The sequence below is a fragment of the Ipomoea nil genome, unplaced genomic scaffold (genome assembly GCF_001879475.1).
Source record: "Ipomoea nil cultivar Tokyo-kokei standard unplaced genomic scaffold, Asagao_1.1 scaffold1031, whole genome shotgun sequence".
NCBI lineage: Eukaryota > Viridiplantae > Streptophyta > Magnoliopsida > Solanales > Convolvulaceae > Ipomoea > Ipomoea nil.
The window spans coordinates 493,263-519,137 of NW_017617459.1; the positions used below are offsets into that span (position 1 = coordinate 493,263).

A 25,875-nucleotide genomic window follows, 5' to 3' on the forward strand; every position below is an offset into this window, starting at 1 on the left:
AGACTAGGCTTGGCCTCCGGTAGATGCTACTCCTGTTCTCGCCTCTCAACCAGTGCAACGGATAAATATTTTTGTTTTTCTTCTTTTTATTTACCATTTTATCCTATAAATACTCTTATCCAATTTATTTTTATCACACAAAAATTCTTAACCCGACACTTTCTTACTTCTACTCACAACAATTCTCCATAAATTAAAAGCAAACCCAATTTACAAGTCTTTTATAAATTTTTAATTTATCATCTAACATAATTTAGTGAGTAAAAATCAAATGAACTTTATAAACTATACTACATTTTATAATATTTATAAGTTATCAAATAATATTAAGTCAATAAGTCTTATATAAAGTTTTAATAGTACAAGATTACAAGTTCAAATGTATTTAACGTCATTTATAAATTTTAATTTAGTAAAAAATCATGTTAATTTCAAATTTTGAGATTAATAACAAAAATATTAATTTTAGAAAAGTGTGACTGTGTGTAATGTGTATATATACATTAATTATTATTAATGTATCAAGAGGTTGTAGTAGTTTAATTGGAAAAAACTTAAATTGGTAATTAGGATTTTGACTAAGAGGTTAAGTGTTCAAAACTCATTTCAAACTAAAATATATCAATTTATATATTTAAAACAAAGACCCGACTAGGCCCGGCACCCGGCACGAGACCGGCCCTAAATACTATGGGCCGGTCCCGAGCTGTGCTGGCTGAGGACCGGGCCCGGACTTTGGCCAACTCTAATACCCAATGGTAAATACATTTCATAGTGTTATTGGAAAAACTTTATATTTTATTACTAATATAACTCCCTACTAACTCTTGATATATATTTAGGAAAATGGGAAGATATCTAAGGAGTTAAAAGGCTTTGGTTGGTTTATCATTTGTCTTTAAAATTGCTGCTAGAAAGGAACAGTTTGACAACCTATTCAATGCAGCAGTTTGACAACCTATTCAATGCTTTTCCCTGTTCTCAAACTTGAGTAGGATAGTGCATTACTTGCAATACATTGTCCAGAATTACCTGACTCCCAAAGCAAAGATTTGAGTTCAAAAATTTTATAACCAGAAGATGACATTGACAATGATGATGTTAGGTTCTTAACTAAATAAAAACTTTTTCCTTTTGCAGAAACTTATTATAATTGACCAAAAAAACTAAAGTTTTATATTCAATTTAAGGGTTCTTTCTTGATGATGAGGACGAGACTGAAAGTCCTGTTACTACTATCAATTCAGTGAAGGAAGTGAGTGGTGATGACAGTGGTACAGTCAAGAGGTGTCTCTTGGATGAATTATCATTCACACAGAGATAAAAAAAATTAAAAAATAAAAAATAAAAAATAAAAAAAATAAACTACTGGCTTTGAAACTGGAAAAGGTCACATGTAACATTGAGTAGTGTAATTTTTGAAACAATATTTTGGTCATGGTGGCATTTGAACGTAACAAGGTTCTGTGTTGTGGTTTTGCCCTGTGTGGCAACTGAAACAATATTTTGGGTCCTATTTGTAATTTTAACAATATGCTGGCGGGTGGTTGTGCTCTAAGTGGCTGCTGAAACTATATTTTGGATGATGTTTTTGCCATTGTGGCAATTATGTTAAACTTTTGTATGTTGATTTCTGTGTGAAATATTTATATTATCTATGTTGCAGTTTTCTTTATTCTTTTCTTCAGGTACCTTTTTGCAGAATGGGGAGATGCAATGGACTATGTACAGATTGAAGGCACATTATGAATATACATGATGTTGGCAGATTGTAGATATGAATATTATTGCTAGACACTCTATATCTACTGCTACTTATTAAATGTTCACTAGAATATAGATAACTAATACTTAGAATAAGAGTTTGTACCGTAGTGAATGTTGTAATACATTCGAGTTGGATTTCTTGAATGCAATGACATATTGGATCTTCTACTTTTTTCACAGCTTTGAACTTTGTTTAGACCTGCAAATGTTTAATTGTTATTTTCATTAAGTCCAAACTATATGTTATAATAAAACAAGTATTATAACTTATGAACTTATGAAATTTGAAACTAAATAGAACCTGGCTGTAAAATTGAAGGGCATCCCCATTTGCCTTGGGAATGGCAAGAAATGTCTACCAGAATTCAAATAAAATTTGTACCTGCAAATTAATATCCAAATTCCAAGTCAAACCAATTATAATAGCACAATGAGTATAACTCATGTATTTTATAAAAAATAAAAAATAAAAAAAAAATTAGTAGCTGTGAAATAAAAACTGTTAAGAGACTTGGTAAATTGATGTTACCTTGGTGTAAATTTTGACATTCAATTAACCTGTTGATTGACAAGGAAAATCTATTAGTATTTAAAAAAGTTAAATCTTACAAATGAAAATCAGAAATCCAGTGACTTAAACCAATTATAATATACAAATTATAATAAGTAATTGATTGGATCAAGTTATGCACTAAGGCATTCAACTATAACATATGATAAAAAATATTTTTAAAACTTGGTAGGCTGTTAAATAGCAAATTGTTATCAACTTAAAATTGATCAAATTTAATGAATATAACTCATTAAAAAGATAAAAACAAAAAAAAAAAAAACAAAAAAAAAACAAAAAAAAAAACCATTTTTTAACAGCCAAACGAGTATAAAAAATAAAATAAAATAAAATTACAGTATTATATCTCAATATATAAATTTTTCAGGATATGATTTTAAACAATACAATTTAGACTTGACTTAAAATACATAAGTACTAAACAATTTTGCTTCAATATGAGATATACAAGTTCAAACTGATAGACAAAACATTTTAAATACTTATATGCAATGTTTAATGACTGGGACTATCATTACTTAGTAAAAAACTCTTCAACTATATTATAGCTCAATATATAAAAAATTCAGGATATGGTCTTCAACTATATTTACCTGATTATTGAAAATAATTAATGAACAGATATACTTCAATATGATCTATACAAGTTAAAACTTATACGACATGTATTTTAAAGACTGTGATGCAATGTTTAATACACCAATAATCATTTGATTAGGATGCTCAAAATAGTTCAGTAGGGCTTTGGAGGTCATGATTGGAGAGAAGAAGTTCTATGTGTATCATTGTGAAGGAGAGAAAAGTTACAAGCAGGCAGCTAACCAACCTAACACATACATATAGAGAAGGAAAAACAAAAAACGGTTATAACTAACCTTAGAACTAAAAAGACTAAAAAGCCCCTAAGTTCTAAGATATAAGCTGCAAGATAGCTGAGCACTCAAAGCCGTATGGACGGTATGGAGGCTTGATTATGGAGCTGCATCATGCTTCATCACCCCCCCCATAAGTTGGAGCATGGAGATCTTGCATGCCCAACTTAGATTGACACTCATCAAACAAAGGTTTAGATAATCCTTTTGTAAATCCACTTGCCAACTGTTTTGTAGAAGGAACTGCCAAAAGTTTGATTAGTCCTTCTTGAACCTTCTGTCTCACAACATGACAATCGATTTCGATGTGCTTAGTGCGCTCATGGAAAACATGATTCTCTCCTATGGCAACTGCTGACTTGTTGTCACAATATAGGATAGCAGGTGCAGTAGTATTCATGTGTAAGTCCTCCAATAAGTAAGAAAGCCATTGAATTTCACAAGTTGTGGCAGCCAAAGCCCTGTATTCTGCCTCAGAAGGGGATCTTGACACAGTGGCTTGCTTCTTAGTCCTCCAAGAGATAAGAGAATTGCCAAGAAAAATACAATATCCAGTGATGGATTTTCTGGACTCTGTACAGGTACCCCAGTCAGAGTCTTAGAAACCTTGTAGTTTGATAGGAGAGTTTGCATGGTAGACAAGGCCTCTTCCAGGAGATCCTTTGAGGAACCTTAACACCCTGTGAGCTGCCATGAGGTGTATGTTCCTAGGCTTATCCACAAACTGGCTCAATTGTTGGACAGCATATGATATGTCAGGTCTGGTATTAGTCAAGTATAAGAGTTTCCCAACAAGTCTTCTGTATATCTCCGGGTCATCAAGAAGTATTCCATCAGTGCTGTTTAATCTTTGGCCTGTGTTAAAGGGTGTCTTGGCAGGTTTGGCATCCAAGAAGCCATACTCCTTTAGAATCTCCAAAGTGTATTTTCTTTGGCAGAGATTAATGCCACTGGGACTTCTAAAACTTTCAATCCCCAAAAAATAGTTCAACTGGCCAAGATCTTTGATCCTGAAAGATGTGTCCAGAAACTGCTTTATCCTTTTGATTTGGGCAGAATCTGTTCCAGCTATCAAAATGTCATCCACATACACAAGGAGTGCAGTGAATGAATTTCCTGAAATCTTGGTGAATAATGAAGGATCAGCAGTAGATTGATGGAAACCATTGTCTAACAGAGCATGTGTGAGCTTGGCATTCCATTGCCTACTTGCCTGTTTAAGTCCATATAAGGACCTCAACAACCTGCACACTTGATTAGGTTTATCACTTTTGAAACCTGGTGGAAGGACCATGTAGACTTCCTCCTTTAAATCTCCATGTAAAAAGGCATTATTAATGTCAAGTTGTTGAACTTCCCATCCCTTAGCAATTGCCACAACCAAAAAAGTTCTTATTGTGGTCATTCTTGCCACAGGAGAGAAAGTTTCAGTGTAGTCTACTCCCATCTGTTGAGTATATCCCCTAGCCACTAACCTGGCTTTGTACCTTTCCACTGAACCATCAGCCCTATGTTTAACTTTGTAGATCCATCTGCAACCAATTGGTGATTTTCCAACAGGCAGCTCTGTTAGATCCCAAGTGTTGTTTTGGACAAAAGCTTCTATTTCAGCTTGCATAGCTTTCCTCTAATCCTCACTCTTGACTGCTTCATTGTAGGATTGAGGTTCATGAGTGGATGTAATGGCAGAAACACACAACTTGTGGCTGGCAGAGAGATTGTCATCAGAGATAAACCTGTGAATTGAGTGAGGTGAGGTATTTCTGTTCAAGTCATCTGTTACCATAAAATGGCAATAATAATCATGTAACTTGGGGGGCATGGTCTTTGTTCTTGTTGACCTTCTAACCTGTTGTTGACTTGGTGAATGAGATTCACTTTGAGAAACTTCATCAGGCTGTGATTCAGCTGTATCTGCTGAGATGTGATCAACAACCACATCACTGGATATTTCATTCCCCAAATGATCATTAGGGATCATGTCTTCATCAAAAGTATCATTGACATTTCTATCATTTGTGTTGGATTGACTGTCTAGACTAATTCTAGGATCACTATCAAAATCTGTGGAATCCCATGATTTGTAATTTACCTCAGTAGAGATGGGAACCAAGGGTAATGAAGGATTGAATCTTTCATTTGTGACTTCTGGATCAATTCCCCTGAAAGGATAGGCATATTCATGGAACTTGACATCCCTAGAAACAAAAACACTTTCATCAGCTAAGTCATATAATAGATAACCTTTTATATGTGCTGGAAATCCCAGAAAGATACACTTTCTTGCCCTTGGCTGAAATTTGGTCCTTCCTTGTGATATGGTGGCCCCAAAGCATAGACAGCCAAAAGATCTAAGCTGATTGTAGTCCACTTCTTTGTCAGTCATCAATTCAAAAGGAGTTTTTCCTTCAATAACATCAGTTGGAAGTCTGTTTATGATATATGCTGCATGTAACACACAATGGCCCCAAAAACTAGTAGGTAAACCTGACTGAAATTTCAAGGCTCTAGCTATGTTCAAAATGTGTTGTTGTTTCCTTTCTGCTACTCCATTCTGTTGAGGGGTATACACACAAGATTTCTGATGGATAATTCCCTTTTCATTGAGAAAATTAGTCATTGCAAATTCAGTTCCATTGTCTGTTCTAATGGCCTTAACCTTGCCAGAGAATTGAGTATGAGCATAATTGCAAAAGTTTTGAAAAATGGCCTTGACCTCTGATTTGTTTCTCATCAAGTGCAACCAAGTGAATCTACTAAAATCATCAACAAGGGTTAAGAAGTAATGTTCCCCTTTGAGGGATGCAACAGCAAATGGACCCCAAACATCCATGTGCAACAATTCAAAACATTTTTGAGCTCTAGATGTGCTGACAGGGAAAACAGTTCTCTTATCTTTAGCAAAATGACAAGCATCACATATGAAATCAGCATTCTTAGATAGGGACACAGTTTTTATTCCATTCAAAGATGAAATTTTATTGATGGGATAGTGACCTAGTCTATTGTGTCATATATCAACAGTCAAGCTATTACATTGTAGGCTGGAACTCTTATCATAGAGCTGATTGTTCTTCTTGACAGGTGGATTAGTTATCAAATAGAGTCCTTCCTTTTTCCTTAGCAAAACCATCCATTGTTCCAAGAGGGCCGTGGATGGTACAATAATCAGCTTCCATGATGATCTTGTAACCTGACTGTTTGGTTAATTTACTGGCAGACACAATGTTGAAAGCAAAAGATGGTATGCACAAAACATTTTGAAGAAGCATATGCTTGTCAAGTCTTACAGTCCCTATGTGTGTGACCTTAGCTGTTTCCCCATTTGGCATTTTAACAGATATTCCACATATTTTATGACTGATTTCAAAAAATTCTAGGGAGCATGAGATGTGATCTGTAGCACCTGAATCTAATATCCACATAGAAGAAGAATTCTGGACAGTATTGATATAAAAAATACCTTCATTGTGATCTTTTGCAGGGCTTTTAAAATCTGTCCTAAGTCCAGAACCAGCCAGTGTCACAGCAGCATTAGTTGATGTCTGACTTCCTTTGCTTTGGTTCTGCAATAGACACAACAACTTTTGGAACTGATCATTAGATAAACTTGTATCCCCAACCTGATTCACAGAGGTATTTGTAAACTGCTGTGTCTCTTGAGTCATCTTATTCTTGTTCTTGTATCCTGGGATCCACCCTGGTGGATAACCATTCTTTTTATAACACTTCTCAATGGTATGGCCAAGCATGCCACAAAAGGTGCACTTAGGGACATTTTTGCCTCCATTGCTATTGAACTTCTTCTTATTATTTGAGTTTGATTATTCTGAACAGCATTAGCTTGAATGAGATCAGTGGCTTTCTGATTAATAGTGCCTCTGATCTTCCTTTCCAATTTCAAAGTCATGTTTAGAACCCTCCCTATGTCAGGCATAGGATCCAGATTTGATAGGTTCATAGTCCTCATTCAAACCTTCTAGGAACCTAATTATGTGATCATCTTCCCTTTCTTTTTGCATCCTCTCCATGAGAGTACAGGAGCATCTAGGCATACATTCACACAAAAGCAAAGGTCTCAAGGCATTCAGGTGATACATTCACACAGATGCAAAGGTCTCAACTTGCATCCTCATTAACAGACATATTTCCCTGCACATTTCTGTATATTTCATTTTGCACTTCTGATATCTTATGTGGATCAGAATGAGTGTACCTTTTGCTAAGAGCATTCCAAATGTCCGAAGCCTTGTCGAAGTATATCACAATCTCTGCTATCGTAGGGCTAACAGATCTCAAAATCCAGGAGCACACAATCCGATTGCATCTCCTCCAAGCTGCACACCTCAGATCGTTCTCAGCAGGACTCGGAATAGCTCCATTGACGAAGTCGAACTTGTTTTTGACTTCCAGGGCTATCTTCATGGCTCGACTCCATGATGAGTAATTGATCTCGGTCAGAACAGGTGAAACAAGGACAAGGTTGGGATTCTCTGTTATGTGTAGATAGTAGGGATCGTCGAACTCATCACTGCGTTGATTCACCGGGCTCTGGTTCGATGAAGCAGCTGCATGTTCTGCACGATCTCTGTTCTCGATTACATTTTCTGCCATTGCTACGGCGGCATAGCTTCTACGGAGCTCTGATACCATGATCAGGATGCTCAAAATAGTTCAGTAGGGTTTTGGAGGTCATGATTGGAGAGAAGAAGTTCTGTGTGTATCATTGTGAAGGAGAGAAAAGTTACAAGCAGGCAGCTAACCAACCTAACACATACATATAGAGAAGGAAAAACAAAAAACGGTTATAACTAACCTTAGAACTAAAAAGACTAAAAAGCCCCTAAGTTCTAAGATATAAGCTGCAAGATAGCTGAGCACTCAAAGCTGTATGGACGGTATGGAGGCTTGATTATGGAGCTGCATCATGCTTCATCATCATTACTTAGGAAAAAACTCTTCAATATGCAAAATAAATAAATAAACTCTTCACTTCCAGTGACGACACACTGATAAAGCACACGCATATTGATCCAACTACAATTCAAAGGCCAACTTTTCCCCTATTTAAATACATTCTATTCTTCTCAAACAAATATAAACACTCTATAACACATGTAGAGTAGAGCAGTACAAATTGATTCTCACATTGCAGTATTATGAAGAAACTTACAAAATCATCATTATAGGCAACAAAAGAAAACAATATTCAGGAAATAAAGGTAAAATCGCAAACTAATCTGCAATGTGTTTATTTCAGCTTTTGTATTCTCCTCAAAGCTTGCTTATGTCTCATTCACTGATCTGCTATTCAAACATTTGTAACCAAGTTCATCCTCGCACAAAAAAGTTTAAAAAAAAATATAATATTAGTAATTTTAGTAAAAATTAGAAGTATAATATACTTTTTTTGATAGAAATCCCTAAAGTAGACTAAACAAATATTAGGAATTTTAGCTGTAATAGAGGAATAGGAGAATAAAGTTCAAATAAAACTTCTCTATTGTTACAAAAGTAAAGAGATGATTTTTGAATATGGCGTCTTATACTGTCTTATAGAAAAGAAAATACAAAGCCCTATAAATAGATGCTAGAAGACTACGAATAGGAAAAAGTTTCCATGTGCCTACCTACCTAAATCCTTAAGACTGCCTAATCTAGAGAGATTCCCTATATCAAAATATATTCCATACCACTCCCCTCAAGTTGGAACATACTGATAACTAAATAACGAACTAACTCAAATCCATTTAGGACACTCCTTTGAAACGAAAGCTTTGAATGCCACCAATCCCTACTGACAGTTGGGTGAACTCAACATAGACCGAACAAGCTCGGGATTGGACACTCTCCCTGCAACAGAAGCTTAGACGCCACCAATACCACGACAAACACCGGGTGAACTCGACGTGGACCGAACAAGCTTGGAATTGGAACCTCCCCCTGAACCAGAAGCTTGGACGCCACCAATACCGCAACTCCGAGTGAACACAATGTGGACCGAACAAGCTTGGACACACAAGGTAAAGAAGAAAAACTCCGAACATTCTTTACCAACGAAAGGGAAACATGCCCCAAACGACGTACAGATACAGAAATTATGAATTTACAGTACAAAAATTATGAATCTACAATACAGATATTATGAATCTGCAGTATAGGAATTATGAATCTACTGTATAGAAATTATGAATCTACTGTATTTAAATTATGAATCTACGGTTTAAAAATTATGAATCTAAAGTATAAATTTTATGAATCTACAATATAAAAATTATGGATCTACAGTATAAAAATTATAAATTTACAATATAAAAATTATGGATATGAAACTGTGCTCACCTTGTAAGGTGGACACGTGCTCACAGCATAACGTTCCCCGTAAGGTAACGGAACTTTACTGGCCCGACCAAAAAGTAAAGTGGCATAATAGCATAACATTAATTAATTAAGATTTGTTGCCAAAGTTCAAATCCTATTTATTACTCCGCATACTTCATACTTGTAAGTGAAGAGTCATAACGGTAAAGTCATTATTATGCTATCAACTCACAGTGATTAATTAAAAAATGATGAAAAAGGCACCGAACTTAGCATAGTGGTTCGTCTCCTAACTTGATATTATGATTAAAGGCGATAATGTGGAATCCTAATTTTACTGAAAGAGTTATTACCATCTGAGGTCCTCTGAGTATAGTGATTTTGTCACGTTTAGTCCTAAACTTTCAAATTGACCATTTGTGGTCCTTCGACTTTCAAATTTAACCATTCATGGTCCAATTTAACCACTCATGGTCCTCCAACTTTCGAAATTTAACCAACTATAGTCCTTTCAAGAGGACCACAAGTGGTTAAATTTTGAAAGTTGAAGGACCATGGGTGGTTAACTTGGACCATGAATGGTTAAATTGGAAAGTCGAAGGACCACAAATGGTCAATTTGAAAGTTTAGGACTAAACGTGACAAGACCAATATACTCGGAGGATCTCATGTGGCATTAACTCTACTGAAAATATGAATGAGAAAAAGACCCATAAAAAGTGTGGATTGAATATCTTGTCTGCACATAAAGACTAGAATCTGACTGGTAGATTGATTGCGCGACTCGCGATTTACTTCTGCGGTGACTCAAGGAACGACTCACCTAAATATAATATAAAAAATAAAATAAAAAAGATGAAAAAGGGGTCCAACATTCACTTTTATAAAAATGCTTGTCATCGACCTCTCTCATTTGACGTGGAATTTATATCTATATCTATATCTACATAATAATAGAAGTGCCGGGAAAGATTTTTCCCAAAAACTTAGGGGCATATTTGTCAAATCAAACTTATAATTAATTTAAATAAAATCATTGATAATATTACCTGCAATCTTTATTTCCAAAATTACGGACAAATTATGTCATTCACAATTAATTTAGATGAAATCATTAATAATATTGCCTGCAATATTTATTTTCAAAATTACAGACAAATTATGTCATTCATAATTAATTTAGATGAAATCGTTGATTTAGTTGAGAATTTTCCAGATTCTAGAACTAATGGCGATATGGGATTTCGGGGGGGGGGGGGGGGGGGGGGGCATTTTATTGGGAAAGTCGGCCCAGCTGTCTAAATGGGGTGTCCATCTTTAAGGGTGATGTGTTGGCCCAACAAGAATAATGGAATTCTATCGGGCAAGGAAAGAAGAAAGCTTGGAGCAAAATATTATTAAAATTATTACTAGAGAGTATCAAACCCACAACCTCAAGTATTTTAGATCCCCTTATTTTTTAGGATTTTAATATAAGCATCATAATTCTGAGAGTCAAGTCAAAAAGAGGCAAAAATAGTAAAAGTCTAAGAACAAAATTAATTTGAAAAATTTATTTTTTCAAATTAATTTTGGTCCTACAAGTATTTATTTGGAAGACAAGTATTAAGAATTGTTGTTACAATGAACAACCGGATGAGCCTACTGGCGAAATGGTAGAAATCTTTGCACACATCGATCACACCCAAGATTGAATCCCCCTAAAAACTTATCTTTTTCTAGAAGCTAAATCTGAAGGAACGCATCTAGCTTAAACAAGCAAGATGTGGCCAAGGTCAAGACACTCAAAATGCACAAGAAAAACGTCTGAAGTGTATGGTCAAAATCAAGTCAAATAAATAAGCAAAGAATCTACAAGAAAAAGGAAGTGTGTGAAGACATGATCAGAACGGTGAAAAATTAATCACAATGAGCATGAAGGCATAGTGAAATCATATCCATAGAAATAGCTTGAAAATCAACTCAGAGGATTTAATTCTTTTCAGAGAGACTGAAAATCAACTCAGAGGATTTAATTCTTTTCAGAGAGACGTTGGTGGAAGAAGATATTATTTTTTTATAAACAACTTGAAAATCAAGTTGATAAAAAATATTATCTTTTCAGACACAAGTTGGCAAACAATCAATATGAAGATATCAAATTGTCGAACAATATTAGGCTACAAGATTCAAAATTCAAAAATCAAATTATCCCGCTCCAACGGATACATTTGATCATCTATATAAAGCCATGAAGACTTGAAGATGAGCAGGACGGACGAACAACTTGCAAAGAGAATTATACAAGTGCAAATTATCTTTGAGTCAAAGTATTCTTTGAAATATCTAGAAAAGAAACTTAGTCTGAATATTCTCAAAAAGAGTTGGAGAGAAAAACAATTACCATCATTTGTAATTGTAAAGAGTATAGCTGTGTGCAAAATACTCTAAGGGAGTGTAGCTATGTGCAAGACACTTAGTTAGCGTAGGAGTATAGCTGTGTGCGAAGTACTCGAAGTTGATAGTAGCTGTGTGCGAGACACTCGGAGTTGGGTGTAGCTGTGTGCAAAACACTCGAAGAAGTGCTCGTGTAGAACTTATTCACTATTGTAACTGTGTGTGGAAGATAGTGAATTACTCCTAGACATGAAAGGAGTAAAGTGGACTAGGAAGATTACGCCACTTCCGAACAACTATAAATTCTCTCTCTCATTTACTTACTGCACTTACTTGATCAGCGTTGTATGCTTAGTATTTGACTAACCCGGTTACTATTCATTGCTTGATCTTATCTATTCGAGTTTAGTGTGTTTCACGTGTGCATGTAACTCAAACTCTTCATGCATAACATCTAAATTACTCTAAGTAATCTTGACGTGTTGCATGTGACATCTATCACACGATTGGTCTCGAACGAAGTCTTATATACAATCTTGATTAATCTTGTTAAATATTGAGTGAACCATCTCCTTTAATTCCTTAAGACTTTCATGTCACTCTTACACATCATCTTGAATTAACCCTAGCTTATTTAACGTAGTGTATGTGATATAACTTGCTACGTTTTCATATATAACACTTTACACATTTTATTCCGATGTGCACTCCACTTTTAACTACTTGGTTATTTACTTGTTACTTGGAGTTGAAATTACCAAAGTGTTATCATTTAAATAAAAAGTTTAAAAAGTCTATTCACCCCCCCCCCCCCCCCCCCTAGACTTTTTATCACCCTATCGGGACCAACAGTCAACCATCCGTGAATCCCTCAACAGTATAAATAGACACCCTTCCCTCTCTTCTAAAGGCACCCCTTGGCTCACCAAACCCCTCCTGATCCATTGATATGAGTCTTCAACCCCTTGTTGGCACACCAGGATTCGAGTCCTATCGGTAACATATTTAGTTTTATTTCATTTATTAGTTCCCTTAGCTTGATTAGTTATTATTTTGGGCCGTCATTCTGGGCATGTACCTCGGGCTTTGTACGTACTATTTAGGGCCTAACGCCCCGGATAATAAAGCTATTCTTTGCCTACCCCCACTCTATATTTTTGTATCCGGTTTATGGTGGATACGGTCCCAATAAAACCATCAAGAACAATGGCGGAAACAAAGATCTTTGAACTCAACCATGACACAATCTAAGTTAAGGTTTCAAACTATGGCTGCACCATCACCTCCTTGTCTGTACCAGATAAAGATGGTATGCCGCCTTCATTTCTGTCATTCAAATCGTTAAGCAATTCACTGATATAAAGATTCAATCTTTATTTGATATTTCTGTTGCGTGTGTGATTTTTGAAGGGAAATTGGATGATGTGGTTATTGAATTTGACACGCTTGAACCCTACCAGGTGAGCTTTGTGAACCCATTTGATATTTTGTGTTTTCTTATGAGAAATTGGTGATGATGATGATGAGATGAGTTCAGAAAGGGATGACTCCATACTTTGGATTCATTGTGGGGCAGGTGGTCAATTGGATCAAAGATGGGAAATTCACACTCAATGGTGTTGGATATTCTCTGCCATTAAACAGCCTCCCAACAGTCTCTATGGTAATTCTCGATCTACAAATTCTTCAGAATCAGAATGTAGTATATATTCTATTTCATTGCTATTTGATTCGATGAGATGTCGGATAGTAGCTTGGTTTGAGTCAAGCAAGATCATTTATGTAGTGAACGCTATTTATTTACTGTTCCCCGTAATCACTCCCGAAGTGTACTTTTGCGCCTCGGGTGAAGCCTGCTTTGTATCAGAACTGATCGACTCAAGTCGAGAAGCCAATAGATAATTGAACTTGGAACATCGTGTTACCAACATACAACCTAGGGAGTTGAATTAGAAATCTTATGTTTATCAAGCCAATGGTCCTTTATTGGTTTATTATGTAGGATGATCTTCTCCATTGAGTTCCAAAACCACAGAGGGAATATTGAATTATTTTGATTGTTTTTTTGTTTAAGGCGGATGAAGAGATATGAGTATATGACAAGGTTGTCTAGGAGGTTTCTGAATTTAAGGATGGTGAAAATCCATCAATTGCCTTCAAATATCAGTCATGATGGGGAAGAAGATACATCTTTGTAATGCAATCTTTATTATTATTATTATTATTATTATTGTTGTTGTTGTTGTTGTTGTTGTTGTTGTTGTTGTTGTTGTTGTTGTTGTTATTTTCATAATGCATTTTGTATCTCGCTCAAACTCAGAGACACTTTTGTCATATCAACATTATTGGACAAAATTGTAATTTTATATTAATATTTAAAAATCTTAAATTAATAATTATACTTTCCTAATTAACGATTAATGATAATTACTAATAATTAGCTCCAATATCAAAAGGAAATGTTAATCTCAATTACCATTATATAATAATGAAACGCATGCATAATGTTATACCAATATAGTAATAATGAATTAATGATAATAAAATCATACTAGCCAATTATGCACGAAATGTAAGCTTATGGTCTTGAACACTAAAACATTTACCAAGAAAACGGCAACAGTAGTAATTACCTACTCAATGAAATACAATTCAGCTTGCTTTTCTTTCTGCTGTGACTTTTGATACTAATTTATACAGCATTGATCGGTTTGAGTGATATTTTTGCACTAATTTTATAATTCGTGATATTTTTAAAGATAATTGCAAACAAACGATCGAGTCATATTAGCTAATAAATTGAGTGATCTTTTTACACTAATCTTATAATCAAATAAAGGTACACTTTCAAATATTAAAATTATTTATAATTTTATCTTTAATTTTATTATCTAAATATATAATAAAAAAATGTTATCCGTGCATCGCACGGGTAATTTACTAGTTAATAATATATTACAATGAATTGATAAGACAAATTTTATATGAGTTAATACCATCTGAGGTCCTCCGAGTATAGTAATTTTGTCACGTGTAGTCCTAAATTATCAAATTGACCATCTATGGTCCTTCGATTTTTAAATTTAACCATTTGTGGTCCAAGTTAACCACCCATGGTCCTTCGAGTTTCAAAATTTAACCAGTCGTTGTCCTCTTGAAAGGACCATAGTTGGTTAAAATTTAATAGTTGAAGGACCATGAGTGGTTAACTTGGACCACGAATGGTTAAATTTGAAAGTCGAAGGACCACAGATGGTCAATTTGAAAGTTTAGGACTAAACGTGGCAAAACCACTATACTCGGAGGACTTCAGATGATATTAACTCAATTTTATATTTATGGGTCGATTACTAGTTAATAGTATACTACAATGAATTGATGAGACAAATTTTATATTTATGTGTCAATTAATAATCTCTCTCTCTCTCTTTCTATCTATATATATATATATATATATATATATATATATATATATATATATATATATATAAAATCTTGATGTGGTGAAAACACCCCATTTAGGTGAGATTGTGAGATCATATCCTAACTATTTATTTTATTAATCAATGGTTTAGATTTCTTTTATTTTTATGCATATAACTAGAATTTTAATTAGGGGAAGATTTAAGTAATTTAATGGATACCAGGACTATGTGGTCCAATGGTACCCGGGTTGGACTTCCATTTGGAAGGTTGTAAGTTCGAGCCTCAGTGGAGGCGTTATTAGCTCTTTGTGTTTCAGTAGGTTGAGAAAGTATATGAACAGATACTACAATGTAATAGAGCTAGTAGCATTCAAAAAAAAAAAAAAGTAATTTAATGGATTTATGCATCTTTGTCTTTTTTATTTAACCGTGATTCTCTCTTCTAATTAATATACACAGCCTCCATTATTTTTTTTCCGGCTTCTAATCTTCCGTCTCTCACGTCAAGCGCACACACTCACAAGTTGGTTTCTATAGTCCAAATCTAGGAGGGACCATGGATGCTTCTACGCTGCGACGATCGAAACGACTGAACAAATCCGCCACCGGTGTGCAAGGTATTCTTCTTCTCTATTTTCTTCCTTACCCGTTTTTGTTCGTGTTTTTCATTAGTTTTTTTTTCCGGTCAGGTGGGCGGCGTGGGGTTTGCACGACCATTTGATTTCCAGGGGGTAAGTGTGTTTTCGTGTTTCTGGGTGGTGGGGTTTTTTGGGTTTCCGGCGTGGGTGGGAGATGGATGGGTGGTTTTCCGGTTTGGGGTTTGTTAAGGTTTTTTTTTTTTTTTTTTTTTTTTTTTGGTTATGGCCGTGTGTTTTGTATGATTTGGTTGTTTTTTTTTTTTTTTTTTGTTGGGTGTTGTTTTCTGGGGGATGACGGCTTAGGGGGTTTGGTGGGTGTCGTTTTTGCCTTTTTGGTTTCCTTGTTTTTTGAACAGACTTATCAATTGGTTTTAGGCAATGTGTGTTTTTTTTTTGGTCAGGTGTGTGCGCTTGTTTTTTAGGACAATTTTTCTATCTCTCTTATGCGGTTAAAGTACCTACGAGGTCCCTGTACTATAGTGTTTTGTTCAATTTAGTCCTTATATTTTTATTTTGTTCAATTTAGTCCCTGTACTTTCAAAAGTAGTGGAATTAAGGACAATAGTTAACGATGTTAATATTATCGTTAACTTTGGTTACGTGGCACTGATGATATTTATACTCCTACTCATATATTACTTTATAAATATTTAAAATCTATCATTTTTACCACCAATATATTAAATTAGTATGTCCAAAATAAATAATTAAGACCATGTTCGTAATGAGATTTAGACAATTGTCCTTAGTTTTACCACTTTTTAAAGTAGATGGACTAAATTGAATAGAATAAAGGTACAAGGACTAAATTGAACAAAACATTATAGTACAGGGACTTCATAGGTACTTTGACCCTCTTATGCAGATGTAAGCATTGATTCTACAATGCAGCAACAGTTTTACTCCTAGAAATTAGAAAAGACTCTAGTTGAGGTTAAAACTGTAACACCCCACTTTTCTTAAACTTATTTAACAAACTATTACTTGAAAGATAAACTAAAGCAGTGGATTAACGCTTACTAAACAACTAAGTAAAGGTGTCACCGCCACAATCACCATTCACAGTGACTGCATAGGCTAAGGATAAAACAAATTAAACATTAAGGTCTCGCTAACATTCAAACAACTAGGGGATAAGACCCCGCTGTCCAGCACCATCAAAAGGTTAAGTAATATCTAAACATCAAAGTTCACAAGATTCTACACTAGAATCTAACTTCTCCAAAATCTACGCACTAAACTAACTCGTGCGCGTTCAAACACTAGGCCCACCTGAAAGGGGTTAACAAACAACAAGTAGAAAACAAACCCGTTAGCACGAAGCTAAGTATACCTCACTCAACCCTGTAAAGTACTACAATATATATACTTTTGGAAAACATTTGGTTCACATACTTAGATCAATCATTCTCAATCACTCAACAACAATTAATCATGCTCAACAGGGTTTCTAGATGCTTGCAGCCTAATTATCAAATAGGCATGCTTTCACAATTATCTAGCTTGTCATCAAGCTCATACTTTCACATACTTAACTTATCAATAATCTCAAGTCTATCTAACATCTCAGTAGCAATCTCATGCTAACACATAACTCAATAAGCAATCTCATACCAACATTCACTCAATAGGCAATCAGATGCTATCATATGATTTCTAAGCAATCTCATACTATTATACAACTCAACATGCAATCTAGTGCAATCATATACTCATTATGCAATCTCGTGCAATCATATACTCATTATGCAATCTCGTGCAATTAACTTTATCATGCATTAAAATGAACATGAAGCTTTAATATAAGTATGGATAGATATACGTATACACTCTTTCGTAAAAAGAATACTTTTTCTGTGGAGGTTTCTTAGAGTCACAATGACTCACTTTGCTCTTCATTTCTTAGAGTCTCTATGACTCGTTTTCTTAGAGTCACAATGACTCGCTTTCTTAGAGTCACAATGACTCGCTTTCTTTACTCGTGGGCGAGGTAGGAACTTCACCGTAGCGTGAATGGACCTATCCGGGCTCGGCGTCTAGCCGGCCTAATACTCATCTCGTCCACAAAACCACTCTCTTGGTTCCATATCTCAAACTCTGTGGAATCAGGTATCGAACTATCAGTGTGCACACCCCCTGACCAGGATTCCAAGCCTGGCGGGCAGTTTCCAACCTCGTAACGTGGGAATACGCTGCGTTACATGATATCGGATCGCAATGTCCGTTTCTTTATCTTTTCTTCTGAAAGGACATAGTCCCAACGGGTCCTCCAAAACCACGGTTTACTTACACTAGATACGTATAGATATAGCTCATGCAATTTAAATCATGCAACACTTTACTTATGCAAAAATGCACATAGCTTCTCAACAGTTCCACAATACAACAAGATGATGACTTCCTAAGGTAGCTATGAGTTTTTGGAAAATAATACTTAGGCTCACGTTGGCCACTTATGCACTTTTAAAACATGAAATGCTCAAAATGCTAATTACTGTGAGACACGCTTCAAAACCAAGCTACTGTGAATTCTCAAAGAATACTTAAATCATGCTTGTAAATCATAACTAGACAAATCTTCTCAACAAACACTTAGCAAGTATTTAGCATGCACTTGGGACTTAAAATACTCAACTTATACTCATTCACTGCAATTTAGCATTCAAGATAGACATGCTCTGTACACTTCAACATTTAGGAACTTGGCAATATTCTCAATGAATCATAAAATACACTTTGGGCATGCTTTTCTAGCAAAACCTAACAAATAGTGTTCATGTTTCTCTATTTCACAATCAAACAATATCATGCTTTTCAAATAGATAATCTAACACTAATACTTCTCATTCCTACTCACTGTAACATACTTTTAACAATTTCTGCAACAATTTCTTTCACAAAACCTAACACAATGAGCTCATTTCTTCGCCAAATTCAACGAAATCAAAGTCTAAATGTGCGTCATGATGGCCCCAAGGTTCTATTCCACAAGGGCCCGCGATTCCCGGTCCGAAATGACACGTAACTGAGCCACAAGGGATCGGCCACTGCACAGATGCTGCTTAACGGAGCCCTCGGCGGAACTCCACAAGTCCCGCCCCCTTGGCCCGGTATTCTCACGGCTCAGGGCAACGGCCTTCTCTTAGGGTCATTCCCTAGAGCCGGCCATTCACAGGGCTAGCCAACGGCCTCCTCCGTGAGCCGTTGGCTGGGCCCGTGAATCCTACTGGTGCACACTGTCTGGTGCACCAGATGGTTTCTTTCACCTGCAAGATTTATTCCAGATAATCTAACACCTCCAAAACCTCAACAACACATCATAGATCAATAATAGATCATTCAATAGCTCAAACATTTCAATAAACTAGCATTTCTACTCATTTATATCACAAAATAGACTTCACAGAGTCTAGAGTTTAGCTTTGGGAGTCCATGGGGTTATACCTTTGTAGACTTCTTCTCTTGAGATGGGATTCCACCTTCTTCCCAAGCTAGTTACACCCTTCTTCACCTCCTAAACATCTCAAACAAACCACACAACAACTTATTACCAAGTTCTCAGAGAAAGGATGAAAGCTTAGGAGAAATGGAAGGCTAAGATTGAATGGAGTAGGATGAAGAAAACTTACAGTGTTGCCTCTTGATTTGCAAAGCTGGGATGTGGGAAGCAAAGAGTGGAATCAAAGAGGCAAAATTCTGATAAGGTTCTTATTTATAGAGGCACAAAACCCTAGGATGATTGTAACACCCCACTTTTCTTAAACTTATTTACAGTTCTAAAACCAAAATCAAGATAAACTAAGCAGCGGATAAACAGACTTAAATAACAAACTAGTGGGAATGTCACCACCACAACCACCTCTCCACGGTGATGGCACAGGCTAAGGATAGAACTAAGTCATTAAGTTAAACTAACATTGAAATTACTTAATTAAAGTCACTTTGGGGAAAAACACCACGGTGTCTAACACCAAACATAAATAACATAAGTCTACAATCCATCATCATAACAATAAACAGAGTTTAGACTATTAGATCTACTAAACCAGTCTAACTCGAATAACTCTCAAAGGTTGGGCCTACCTGGAAGGGGTTTTGCAAAACAACAAGTAGACAAGTAGAAAACACCCGTTAGCACGAAGCTAAGTATAACCACACTCAACCCTGTAAATTACTACAGTATATACTTTGAAAAAAATATTTGATTCACTTTCCCAAATTAAGCAATCTCAATCACTTAGGCAAAACCTTAAGATAAACTACAAGCTTTCTATACGCTCACAACTTATAATATCAACAGGCATGCTTCAACGACAAATAACTTATCAACATAATCACTCTAACACATATTCAACATAGCAAACTCATCATAACGAACTCATGCTATCAAGCAATTGCGTACTATCAATCAATAAGAAATTATTCTCATGCTTTTGAGTTCTCATCATGCAAACTAGATATATAAGACATCAAGATGCAACTAAGGCAATCATACTCAATATACAATCTCGGTTAATCATTCTCATTATGCAATCTAGTGAAAACATTCTCGCTATGCAATCTCGTGCAACATTCTCATTATGCAATCTCGTGCAACATTCTCATTATGCAATCTCGTGCAATACTATAAGTATACATTGATGTAGCAAAAATGAGTGATGGTGAGTGTACGGGTGTGTTATGTCATCCTCAGGGGATTGGGGGATATGGCACGCAATACGCAATCACAAGAAACTAGGCACTAGCACTAGGCAATCAACAAGAAGCTAAGCAAACCATAACGAGGATGAGACAATGGTAACTAAACAAAAAAAAAAAAAAAAAAAAAAAAAAACACATATGAACAAGAGATAAATACGAAATAAAGAAATGGGACTCAAGCTAGGGAGCATTATCATCTAGATGCTTTAACAACCTAAGGGATTAGGGAGAACAAGTAACCAAGGAAACAAGCGGGAATGCACATAGGTATCCTAGTCTACAAACCATTCTCGTGATTAATAAACAAGGATTAGAACAAGGAATTGCCCCACTTTCATGGTGAATCAATTCCAAGTCCATCAAGCACACAAAGCATCTAAAGCCCCCAATTTCCCCTATTTTCGTAGGAAGAAATCGGGTCTATGCAAGGGGTGGCTTGGATTCATCACCCAACTCTCGTTGAGGCAAGGAATCCTCCAAAAACAAGCTAATGAAAGTGTACATCAAACATTAACAAGATATAAATACAAAACCTTCACAAACACATGAACTCTAGGTTGGAGTTCTTCCCCTTTTTGCAATAATCACAAATCAAGTATCAAGATAGATAATACAACCCTAACTCAAGTCCATAAACTAACTACTCATGATTAAATAGCATAAAGAACATAAAAGCATAAGTAATAAACATAAATCTTGCAAAAGAAAGAGATAAAAAGAAAGAAAACTTCTCTATTGAAAATGGATGGTGGAATCTTGAAATGTTAGAATCCAAGCTTCAAATCCAAGATTACAAGCTTCAAAAGTGTTAAGAAACATAAATCTAAGCCTAATCTAACCTAAAAATATGAAGGGAAGTAAATGAGAGTGTCTAAGGTTCTAACAAGAGTCAAAACCAAGTTGAAATGACACAAAAACGCGCCTAAATAGAGCAAAGCAGATTGGGACGCCCTCAGGGATGAGCGTACGCTAGGGGGTACGATTTTTGGTGCATTTCTAGTGAAAACTGGATCAGGGAGAAGAGATGCATACTGGCATGCATACGGGTGTACGGCAGGGCGTACGGGGCTGCTGAAAACAGAATTCTGTGCACTTGTCTTGGCTTCTAGGCTATTTTGCTCATCTAAAACCATTTTATTGGCACTTATGGTCTTCAATAAAGTTGTATCCCTTTAAGTTAGGTTTCCAATGATGCAAGAATCACTTCATTTGGACATTCCTAGGCCAAGATATGGTCGAAAAACTGAACAGTGTCCGAAATGAGCAAAAATTACAATGTCTTGATCTTTTGCTCCTCTTTTGTTTTGATTTGCCCAAATGACTAAGACCATTGAATACACCACTCTTAGGCTCCCTTGGAAGTATTTTGTCCATCCTCTTAACTTCTCATTGGCTCCCATGGACTCCTAATGCATCCAAAATGCTCCATTTGACTCCAATGTCCACCAAAATGCCTAAAAATACTCATCTTTGTTTCTAAACAAAACTCCTAGCAAAATAACACAATTTAATCATAATCTCATGAAATTTGGAATGATCTATAAGCAAAATGGCTTAGTGAAAGGGAGGAAAATATAGACAAATAAGCACTTATCATACATACACACTCGTTTGTAAATAGAATACTTTTCTGTAGAGGTTTCTTAGAGCCACAAGGACTCGCTTGCTTTCATTTCTTAGAGTCGCAATGACTCGCTTTCTTAGAGTCGCAATGACTTGCTTTCTTTACAAATGGATGAGGTAGGAACTTCACCGTAGCGTGAACGAACCTATCCAGGTACGGCCTCTAGCCGACCTATGCTCAATCTCATCCACCGAATCACTCTCTTGGTTCTAAATTCATCTCTGTGGAATCAGGTATCGAACTTTTAGTGTGCACACCCCCTAACCAGGATTCTAAGCCTGGCGAGCAGTTTCCAACCTTGTAACGTGGGAATACGCCGTGTTACATACACTTGGACCGCAATGTCCATTTCTTTCTTCCCGAGAGGACATAGTCCAAACAGGTCCTCCAAAACAAGGTTTTCCTCACCATAGATATATATAGATATATCACTCATGCATCTCATATATGCAACATTTAACTTATGCAAAAAGAAATGCACATACTTCTCAACTCATTCTCAAAAGGCAAGATAAAGATACTCTACATGGAAATGAGATTTTTGGAAAATAATACTTAAGCTCACGTTGGCCACTTATGCACTTTTAAAACATGATATGCTCAAAATGGCATTTACTGTAACCATATGTTTCTACTTTCTATTCGCTGTGAAACTCAACAATTCAATAAATCATGCTTGAAACTCATAACTTAACAAATCTTCTCAAATACACTTAGCAAGTAGTTAGCATGCTATTTGAACTCAAAAAATATACTCACAGTAAACATACTCAACATTATGAACTTAGCAGTGAATTGAACTTCAACAATTTATTGTAAATACTTTAGGCATGCTTTGCTAGTGAAAACCAACCATTTAGGCTCATGCTTTTATATTTAAAAACATAAAATATCATGCTCAACTCATGAATTGAAACAAGTCTGGTAATTCATAAGTCCAAAAATAGTGAATGAAACCAAATACTTTTGCAACAATTTCTTTTACAAAAACAATCATAAATAGCTCAAAACTTAACCAAAACCAACGAAATCAAAGCCAAAACGTGCGTCAAGACGGCCCGGAGGTACCGAGCCACAAGGGCCCGTGACACCTGGTCCCAAACGACACGTAGCTGAGCCGCAAGGGCCCGGCCACTGCACAGGGAACACCTTCACGGGCCTTGGGGCGGGGCTCAACTAGGCCCGCCCCTCAAACCGCCGATTCGCTGGCTCTAGGTAACGGCCCTCTCCTAGGGCTGTTCCCTAGGCCCGGCTGGCCACGGCTCTAGCCAACGGTCCCCTTGTTGGGCCGTTGGCTGGGGCCAATGCATCTACTGGTGCACACTACCTATGCACCAAATGGTTTCTTCTCATCTGCAATACAATCTTTGGCGATTCTAGCACATCCAAAACATCAACAACACATCATAGATAAGTAATAGATCACTTAATAGCTCAAACACTTCAAAATCTAGCATTTATACTCATTTCTACCTATGAAACAATGGCTTCACAGAGCCAAAACTTAAGATGGGAGTCCATGTGGTTATACCTTTGTTGCTTTCACTCTTTAGCTTGGATTCCACCTTCTTCCCAAGCTAGACACCTCCTTCTTCACCTCCTAAGCAACTAAAACAAAGCACACCACACCCTTAAGAACTAGAACTCAGAGATATAGGATAGAAGGAAAGCAGAGAAGCAATGGAAAGCTAAGATTGGATGAGAGGAAAATGGTTTACTGTGTTGTTCTCCTGATGCAAATGAATGGGAAGCCAAGAATGGAATCAAGAGGCAATGTCTGATATCTTTCTAATTTATAGGGGCACTAAACCCTAGGAGAAACCACAATGATTGGTGGGGGACAAAAATGGCAAGAGTTGGCTAGAAATTGTCTCAGGCAAAAGCATTGGAAGCTTGTGGTTCACCATGTAACATGGACCCAAGTCTAGAAGGATAGTTTTAAATAGTTTGGGGGTCAAAATAGATTTTTCCAAAAATGATTTCTATATAAACACTTGATTCAGGTTTCTCTGATTTCTCCCGGTCTTACTCATATAGGTTTCTCCGTTTAAAACTTGGTACGCGAAGTACCCGAAAATTTAGGATTTTGGAATTAAAATAAGTTCCGGTGTTGAATTAATTTAAAATGTAACTCAAAATAATTTATTCAAACACCAAATTTATCTCAAAAATTTTTATTGGAGTGAAAATGGCTATTTTGGAAGTTCTTAAAATTGGATTTATAAAATTAAATTTTGGGTTGTCACAATGATCCCTCATGATTGGTAGAGGGTAAAAGGGTAAAGTTTGGCTAGAAAGTGTTATCAGACAAAGGTGGAGGCTAGTGGTTTACCATGCTCCATGAACCAAGAGCTAGAATTGACATTTAAAATAGTTTGGGGTTGAAAATGAATTTTCCCAAAATGTTTTCTAGATAAACACTTGATTTAGGCTTCTCAGATTTCTCTGGATTTCACTCAGATAGGTTTCATAGTTCAAAATTTGGTACGCAATGTACCCGAAAATTTAGGATGTTGGATTTAAATCAAGTCTTGGTGTTGAATTTACTGAAAAGTGGTTCAAAATAATTTATTCAACACTGATTTTATCACAAAAAATTTATGAAGTGAAAATGGCTATTTTGAAAATTCTTAAAACCGGATTTATAAAATTAAATTTTGAGTTGTCACACAAACTATGAACTATAAGTGAAAAGATCACAAAACCAAATAATCACAATGATAATGTGAATGTATTACTTCTGTGGCAGAAGATGAATCAAGCTGGAAATCAGTCCCTTAGCCTACTGGTTCACTTCTTCCACAAATGCTTTCTAGATTGATCTGGAGCCGTCGTTAGCGCCATATAAGAGACATACAAGACCTGTTATTTTGGCAACCTGCTTCCACTATCGCGTACCTGTTAGATATAAATAATTTAATTGTACTGAATAATAGTATACGAGAAATCTGACCTCGTATAAGTGGAAGCGGTAGTCGTGTTGATATCCAGTCATAGTTGATGTTCTTCTTGTGTTGCCTCTTGAACGGTAGACCGTTAGTCATATTTGCATCATACTTGACTCAGAATCTTAGATGGTGTATTGGTGTCTACTCAGCAGTATGAATACCGTAACTGAATGTGATAGACAATAAATATCCTGTATCCCATCAATCCAGGTTTATATTAAGCATAGAGTCTGGTTGAATAATAACTTCTAGTTATTCAGTCCAACCAGAACACTTAATAAGTCTAGTCAACTTGCACCACTTAATTAAGGCCCTAATATATAATATCTAATATATATTATTAGGGAAAATCATACAGTACCACCAATCAATGTGTCTACTACGACGCTTGCTGCAAAAAAAAACATTCACCAAATCAACTTTGTGAAATGTGTGTGTTTTTTGCATTTTATATATGGACTTTGTGCATTTACTTTGTGTCTACCATACATGTACATTGGTGTGGTAGTTGATGCAAAACAATTGATTAATCTGTGCATTTGCAAATAAGTTTGACATAATGTGCACACTTTGGTGTGTGCATCTGTATTAAAATATATGTGCATTCACTCTAAGGCCTAACAAGTGCTCTC

General features: G+C 35.9%; 2 long non-coding RNA genes across 2 annotated transcripts; both read right to left on the reverse strand.

The window, feature by feature from the left end:
• Positions 1–10,106: 10,106 nt before the first annotated feature.
• Positions 10,107–23,316, reverse strand: LOC109180679. Its single transcript, XR_002054095.1, has 3 exons — positions 23,307–23,316; positions 17,820–17,824; positions 10,107–10,216 (listed from the first exon to the last, which is right to left on the reverse strand). It is a non-coding gene; the product is annotated as an uncharacterized LOC109180679 (long non-coding RNA).
• A 1,649-nt stretch (positions 23,317–24,965) lies between these two features.
• Positions 24,966–25,643, reverse strand: LOC109180678. The gene is made up of 2 exons (XR_002054094.1): positions 25,605–25,643; positions 24,966–25,193 (listed from the first exon to the last, which is right to left on the reverse strand). It is a non-coding gene; the product is annotated as an uncharacterized LOC109180678 (long non-coding RNA).
• Between the last annotated feature and the right edge of the window lie 232 nt (positions 25,644–25,875).